This window comes from Panthera pardus, unplaced genomic scaffold (genome assembly GCF_024362965.1).
Source record: "Panthera pardus isolate Hobbes unplaced genomic scaffold, ASM2436296v1 HiC_scaffold_13, whole genome shotgun sequence".
NCBI lineage: Eukaryota > Metazoa > Chordata > Mammalia > Carnivora > Felidae > Panthera > Panthera pardus.
Window position 1 is genome coordinate 140947542 of NW_026526688.1, and position 8596 is coordinate 140956137.

The 8596-nt window shown below is 38.5% G+C and overlaps 1 pseudogene; it reads left to right on the plus strand.

Annotated features, from left to right (window-relative positions):
- The first annotated feature begins 1094 nt into the window (after positions 1 to 1094).
- Positions 1095 to 8264, plus strand: LOC109277130 (PAT complex subunit Asterix-like; annotated as a pseudogene).
- Positions 8265 to 8596: the final 332 nt, after the last annotated feature.

Here is an 8596-nt window from a genome sequence, read left to right on the forward strand (position 1 = left end):
AGGATTCGGGTTCTTTGCATCCCTCTGCTTTGCTGTCCTCAGGAATGGTTTTAACCCTTTATTTTTCTCTTTGCTCAAAGATGGCTGTCAGTAGGCATCAGTCTCTAAACTTTAATCATGATCAGGAGGTGGGGATGGGAATCTGGTTTCTTAAAATCACATAGCTGTATGGGAAATATGCTATTTATGGAATAAATAGAAATAGGTGTTTGGTAGACAACATTATGATTATTTTGAACTACTAAAAGAGTTTGCAAATGAGATCAAGGTCAAATGTGATCAAGGTCCTTACCTTACCATCTCTGGTGGTTTTTAAATCCTGGCCTACACCTGCTAATTCTGATTCACTTCATCTGGGATGGGGCCTGGGCTTAGATGGGTTTTAAAAGCTCTCCAGGTGATTCAGAGGCACCTGTGTGGCTCAGTCGGTTAAGCATCCGACTCTTGATTTCTGATCAGGTCATGATCTCACAGTTCATGAGATCGAGCCCTGAGTGGGGCTCCACGCTGACAGTGCAAAGCCTGCTTGGAATTCTCTCTCCCTGTCTCTCTGCCACTCCCCGCTTACACGCTCTCTCTCTTAAAATAAATAAATAAATAAATAAATATTAAAAAAATAAAATCTTCCCAGGTGATTCTAATATACAACTGGGTTGTGAACCATTACTGTAAAGAGACTATTTTAAGCAGGATGATGACAGAGTCAGATTTGGAAGAATTGCCTAAGGAGAAATTGTCTAGAATGGGAGGGAAACTTGAGGAGTGGTATGAGAGTTGGAAGTCAAGAGTGTCTGGAACCCAAGAAAGAGGGAATGGCCATCAGTGTCAAATTCATTACAGAGGTCAGGACTGGACCTAAAAAGAGACTATTGGATTTTTCTTATTAGCATCATTTACAAGAGTAACTTTAAATAACTCGGAGAAGAGAAATTGAAATTCACTTGGGTAGAGTGGTTAATAGAAGGGCAAAAAGGGAGGGCATTTGGTTGTGAAGGGATGATCACTATAGAAAATATGGGGACTTTTATAATTTAGCATGGAATTTACTTGAGGTATTTATATGTTGAGAGCAATGAATCTATTTCACCATTAGCATGGATGAAAGTGATTTCTATGTTTTCTATCGCAATAAGCCCAATATGAGTGGATCCCCTGACATGAAGACCAATGTGACATATACTGTGAGAAAACACCACCACTCTTTCCACTGTGGTAAGAGTATGCCATCCTTATAACAAGTAGGTTTTCTATTCAGCACTGGTCAGATCACATCCAGAGAACTGTATTTCACTTTGGGCATCATTCTTCAACACCTTTTAGGAGGTTTATCAACAAATTGGGGGCCATTCCAAGGAAAGTAAGTAATCAAAATATTAGAGGAAATCAAAACCATGTCATACGACATATAGTTAAAAAAAACTGGGAATATTTTGCCTGGGGGAATAAAAAGATTTGAGAGGACATAATATTTTATATTTTTGAAGGCCATGAGATGGAAAATGAAGGAGGTTCCCATTAATGCTTGGAAGACAATATTTTGGCTATAACCAAAGCAAAATTATACTGGGGGGGGGGGCTAGAAAAATAGAGATAGCTTTTTTCCAGTCAGAATAGGTATGACTTAATGGAATAGAGAGGCAGTGGCCTTCTTGAGAGCAGGAAAATTGGGTGCTTTAAATAAGGGAGAAAATACATATGGAACAAGAGAATGAATCCAATGGCCAAGCAAGTAGAAATGGGTTAAGGCAAAGCACTTATATGCTTGGATGGCAATATGGTTCCTCTAAGCAATTAAAGTATAAAGAATGATATAAATCAGAAGAGACAGGAATCCTAATACTAGGTAAAACCTGTGAGGATTTGGTTTTATGATCTTACATCTCTATATCTAGAGGTATGTATCTTTATATATCTCTATATATAATACATGCTCATTATTACAAAAAATTCAAACAATATACAAGCATACAAAATAAAAAGAGTATTTTTTTCATACCCGCAGGCTTCCAATGAATGCTATTTATTACTCACCCATGTTCAGAACCAAGGAGGTAGAGAGTTGGTCAGATAGACACCAAAATGTCAGCTTTGTTACTGTTACAGCTATTACAGAATGTGGCCTGTGTGGGAGACAGCAGTGAGCCTTGCTAATACCAATTCCCTGGATAGCACTCAAATCCCCCAGTCATCAGGAATACTATACAACCTAAGAATGTCCACCTCCATAAAACTTACAGCATGGAATGGAGGAGCGGAGGAGTGGGTTCTGTTGAGGTCTGATTCCCAGCAGGGGGAAAGACATGCTGTGACTAATTTACACCTGTTCACTTCTTTTGCAAACCTAACCCTCTACCGTCTACAGGAGTGATATTTCTCTAATGCCTGCTCCTTACCTGGAAATAAGAGTTGGAGAGAATAAGCTTGTTCCATCATATTACCCAGACACCTCCAAGGAGAGGAATAGGAATAAGGGCCAAGGTCACAAGTGTGAGGGAAACTCTTCCTCCAGTGAAACAAAAAATGTGGGAATGAGTTGTTTCCACCATCCTCACCACAGGAAACCACTACTAACAGTGTGAAATTGTTTGGAATTTATCCTTCTAGACTGCTTTTTTTTTTTTTTTTTGCAGATGGATACAACCTTTACAGTTTTTTGTACAAAAAATCAGAACATTATGTAAACTATTTTATTATCTCTTAATTTTGCTTAACAATATATTGTAGACATTTTTCAAATAGATGTATATAGATGCAATGTATTATTTAAAAAAAAAATTTTAATGTTTATTTATTTTTGAGAGAGACAGAGACAGAACATGGGTGGGGAGGGGCAGAGAGAGGGGAGACACAAAATCCAAAGCAGGCTCCAGGCTCTGAGCTGTCAGCACAGAGACTGATGCAGGGCTCAAGCTCACAAACCGTGAGATCATGACCTGAGCCGAACTCAGTCGCTTAACCGAGTGAGCCAACCAGGTGCCCCTCAATGTATTATTTTTTAATGTCTATTTATTTATTATGAGAGAAAGCGTGTACATGGACAGGGAAGGAAGGGGCAGAGAGAGAGACATAGAGAGGGAGAATCCCAAGAGGGAGAATACCAATCCCACTGGTAGTGCAGAGCCTGATTCAGGGCTCGATCTCACCAACCATAGGATCATGACCTGAGCTGAAATCAAGAACTGGACACTTACCCGATTTAGCCACCCAGGCGCCCCTCCAACATATTATTTTTAATAGTACTTAGAATTTTGGTGAATTAACAGTTCTTCTATTGATTGACATTTAAATTCTTCCTATTTTTTTATTACTATTAAAAATAATGACTTGTAAAAGATCTTTGTGTATTCAAGGACATGGACTCTCATTAGTGCTGTTTCAGGTGTAATGAGCCGCTTGGGGCTGAATATATTTAAGCACAGACAGATGGTGACTTGGCAGGTATCATTTAAGAAACGGTGGAGGCTGCAAATGAGCAGTTAGAGCGGAAGACAGTTGTGAGCTGCCCCATGGAACTCTGGCGAGTGAAGGAATTGTGTAATATCAGTTGTAAAAGTTATTCCAGCCTTAGCAAGTTAGTTCTGCCTCACACGCATCTGCTCAAGTTGCTGGAAAGTGTACCTTTTGTTCCTGAACAGACCTTCTCCCCACAAGATCTGTATTATCTTTGCTCACTAACTCAGCAAGAGATTTCCTGACCAAAGTTTCCAAGAAACCCAGGGAAGAAATTATATCAGTGCGTGACCTTTGAACCCAATATCTCAGCTGTTTACCATTTTCTAGTGAATTTTCACAGTGCCTCTGCAAACCAGGTCATCAAGATAAGGGAAGAGGCAGCCAAGATTTTAATGGCAATAGCCAACATTACCTTTTGTTTTCAAGTGGGGGGAAAGTGTGACTATTTATAATCACTTCCGAGTGAATGTTTCCTCTACTTTTTTTTTTCGTGAGCCCAAATGTGGAGCCTTTAAGAATATTAACTTGTCAGCATTGTCCAGAAATTTTTTTATAGGTAGGTAGTATGAAATTAAAGGCTGCTGCTGACTCTGAAGTTATATGACTGACATTTGCTGTTTTTGAAAAGAAACTCTAGAATAGTTTCTTTAAAACTTTATTTGGAAATAATTTCATTACAGAAAAGTTCCATGAATAGTACAAGGAACACCCATATGCTCTTTACCCAGAACCTCTCCCTCTCCTCTCTTTTCCCTTTCTCCCTCTGTCTCCCTATTTCTCTCTCAGATATATGGATATATATGTGTGTGTGTGTGTGTGTGTGTGTGTGTGTGTATACACACACACACACACACACACACACATATATCCACGTATACATACATGCATTTACATATTTCTTCTGAACTTTCAAGAATCAGTTATATATGCCTAAAGATAAAAATATTCTGTTACACAGCCACAATACAGACTTCAGTTTTAACACTGTGTCCTTACTTAATTTAATAAGAAACCAATATAAATCAATGTTTCCAGTTCTCACCTTTGACTCAAGTTCTAGAACAATATTTTCAGGTCTTAGTAGATATTTCTAGTTTGTTTTTCTACAAGCACTCCAACTATTTTTACACATGCCCCATGCTCCAAACTTTGTAAATCCCTGTCTTTGTTTGAATTTCCTTTGAAAAAAGAGCCTGAGATAAGGGCTTAAGCACCAGTAGTTTTGAAGGAGATGATTCCATGGGGCCAGAGTTAAAGCATAGGAGAGAATGAGACAGGGAAGAAGGGAAAGCTGACCATGTAACGGTGCATTATCAAGGTCACCCTTGAGGATAGGTCCTACGTCACCTCCTGAGAAGCATACAGAATGGCTCTCAGAATTGTCCACATAAATGATAGCATGCAGGAGTATTTAACTGGGTTGTGATACCCCATTGGTTAAGAGTTACCTTTGGGAGGCTCTATTTTCCTCATCTGAAGGCTGAATTTCAGTTTATGAAATACCCTTTTGGATTTGATGTTAGTAATACTAAGTTGACACAAGAATTTTTGAATTTTCTGAACAGATAGATGCTTTTGCTACAAAGTCAAATCAGTCCTTCTAAAAAAAGGAAAAACCAGTTTTGTCAATGTGGATGCCAATATCAAAGGGAAATTATTTTTTTTTGGGTACTTGCATCAATGATAAGAAAACTTTTAAGTATTCTTGGAACAATTTGGATAGGTGAATATACTTTTCCAACTGTAAATTTACAAAATCTAATTCACAAAATATTTCTGATAAAAATTTAAGATCTAAATTGAAATATGCTGTGAATGTAAAACACACACTCGATTTTGACGACCTTATATAAAAAAAGAATTTATAACATCTTGTTAATAATTTTACTATTGATAATATGCTAAAATTATACTTTGACATATTGAATTAAATGAAATATACTATTAACTTTATTTCATCTGTTTCTTTTAACTATTTTTAATTTAGCTACTAGAACATTTAAAATCACACATCTGACTACATTGTATTTCAACTGGACAGTGCTACCCTAGAAAATTCCCTGTGAAACTTAGGTATCAATAAAGTAATTGAGTAAGGTAGCAGGATATAAAATTAACGTGCAATATTCAAATCTCTGAAATCTCAAATCTCTTAACGCCCCTTTTCAGAGGCATCAAAAAAAGGTAAAATATCTAGGAAGTTTACAAGAAATGTTGAATACATATACAAAGAAAGTTATAAAACATTCCTGAAAGACACACAAAGAAACTGAAATGAATTGAAATACGTTCCTTATTCTAGTCTCAAAATCATTAAGATAATCAGTTCTGTACCTAATTTGGAATTTTAACATGATCCCTATAAAAACACCAACACTTTTTTTTTTATTCTGGAGCTAGACAAGTTGATAGGAAATAAAGTTCATATGGAAAAATAAACATCCGAGAATATCTAGGAAAACACGGCAAAGTAAAAGCTACTCTGGGAGAGAATAGCCATGCCAGCTATTAAAATACTCTGCAAGACCTCTATAATTAGAACCATATGATGCCAGCACACACATAATCAAACAGACCAATGAAATAGAATTAAAAGCCCAGAAATAGACCCAAATGTGTATGGAAATCTCATATACGATAATGATGGGATCTCAAATCCCTGGGGCAAAGATGGACTTTTTAATAAATGCTATTGAGACAACCGGGCAGCCGTTTGGGAAAAGATGAAATTAGATTCATTCCTCACACCTCACATAAAAATAAACTCCAAATGATTCAGAGATAAAATGTAAAAAATTAAACTATACAAGCACTGGAAGAAATACAGAATACTGGTGAATACAACTTTAATGTCAGTGTAGAAAAAACTTCTAAGGATGACTCAAAATTCAGATGTAAAAATAAGTCTCACATTAAAAAACCTTCTTGCATGAGTGCACAGGCAGAAACATACCATAAGCAAAGTCAAGAGTCAAATGACAAAATTATAAGAAAAGTTTTTGCAGCGTATATCAGAGATAAAGGGCTAACACTTCTAATATAGAAAGAATTTCTAAATATTGGAAAAAAAATTAAAAATCCTATTGCAAATAGGGAAGAGACATGAAAAACAACTCACACACACACACACACACACACACACAAAAGATACAAAAATCAATATGTGATCCTGGAGCACATTCTGTAAAAGAGGAGGGAAAAAATTATGTAAAGGACATTATTGGGGCAATTGACAAAACTGGAATGTTGGATAAATGTATTCATTTTATATTTCCTGAATTTGATTACTATAGTGTGTTTATGTAAAAAAAAATCTTTGTTCTTAAGAAATACACTCTTAAGTATTAAGGGGTAAAGGAGTGTGATACAAATGGCTCAGGAACGTGTGTGTGTATGTGTGTGTGTATCTAATTCTCATTAAAGCTCGGGACACCTACTGGTTTAGAGCAGGGGTTGGGAAACTGTCTCTGTAAAGGCCTGGCAGTGAGTATTTTCTTTGTGGACCGGATGGTCTTGGTGGCAACTACTTAACTGTTGTTGGAGCACAAAAGCAGCCGTAAAAAAATACATAAATGAATGCCTGTGCTCTAATAAACTTTATTGTAAAAAGTGGTGGCTGATAACTTGAACATTTTGCAATGTAATGTACATAAATGTTGAATCAACTACACCTAAAAACTAAAATAACATTGCATGTCAACTATACTTCAATTCAAAAGAAAAGAAAAACAGGTGGCAGGATTCCCCCCACCCCACTGCCGCCCATCAAGGTTATGTTAATTTTGGTAAGAATAGATACTGGGGAAACAGAGGTTTGGCTACAAAGTACTTTGTGCAGGACCCGGTATTTAATTTCTAAGTAGTAGATAGTGGGTTTTTTTTTTTCAGTCATAAATAGACTTTTTTTTTTTTAATTTTGTTTTTTTAACGTTTATTTATTTTTGAGACAGAGAGAGACACGGCATGAACGGGGGAGGGGCAGAGAGAGAGGGAGACACAGAATCGGAAGCAAGCTCCAGGCTCTGAGCCATCAGCCCAGAGCCCGACGCGGGGCTCGAACTCGCGGACCGCGAGATCGTGACCTGAGCTGAAGTCGGACGCTTAACCGACTGAGCCACCCAGGCGCCCATAAATAGACTTTTAAAACACTTTTACTTTAAAACTAAACTTACAGAGGGAAGCAAAACAACTCCTCTAACAATACATCAGGCCCACGGAGGAGCCGGGCAAAGCGCTGGGGTACAAGCCGCAGTCAACTGAGTGTTCTCAACGCTGAACTCCATGAACCTGCTTGGCAGGAGGTTCAGCACGTGCAGCCTCCTGCTCAGGCGGAAGTGGTGCATCTGGGTCGCTGTCTACTGCTCCTTCATCAGTGTGGCCAACTTCTGGAGCTTTGAGGACCCTAAGTGGATGACAAGTATCCACGTGCTGTCCATCTCTGCCGTGGTGATGTCGTATCTGCAGAACCCTCAATGCATGAATGCCCCCTGGTGATGTCAGCCTAGGACCACTCTATCCATTCCCTAGGCCTAGCCCCTTGCGGTGCAGCCTCCTGCCCTCAGCTGCGGTTCTGGGCTTCCCTGAGTGACAGAGTCACAGTGTCCTCACCTAGGTGGAGGGAGCCTGATGCTTTCTTTTCCCGGGATTCTGTTTCTGCTGGGCAGAAGGAAATACCCTAGGCCTATCCCTCCCCTCTGCCTTCTTCACCCTGCCTGCTCCAGGCAGATATGCTATCCTTGTCTCTAGGTGTAGCCACTCATCTTTCAAAAAATATTTTTTAATTTTTTTTTTATTATTTTAAAGAGAGAGAGAGAGAGAGAGAGAGAGAGAGAAAGAGAGAGGGAGGAAGGGGTAGAGAGAGAGGGAGACAGAGGACCGGAAGCAGGCCCTGTGCTGACAGCAGGGAGTGCAACACAGGGCTTGAACTCACAAACCTTAAGATCATGACTTGAGCTGAAGTCCGATGCTCAACCCACTGAGCCACGCAGGCGCCCCTTCACTCATTTATTTATTCAAACTAGTTAATGATGAAGTTTTGCATTCTGGCAAAAACACACACACACAAAACCAAAAAACTAAACTTACAGAAAACGTGAAAGAATAGTATAGATAATACCCATATACACTTTACCCAGATTCTGTA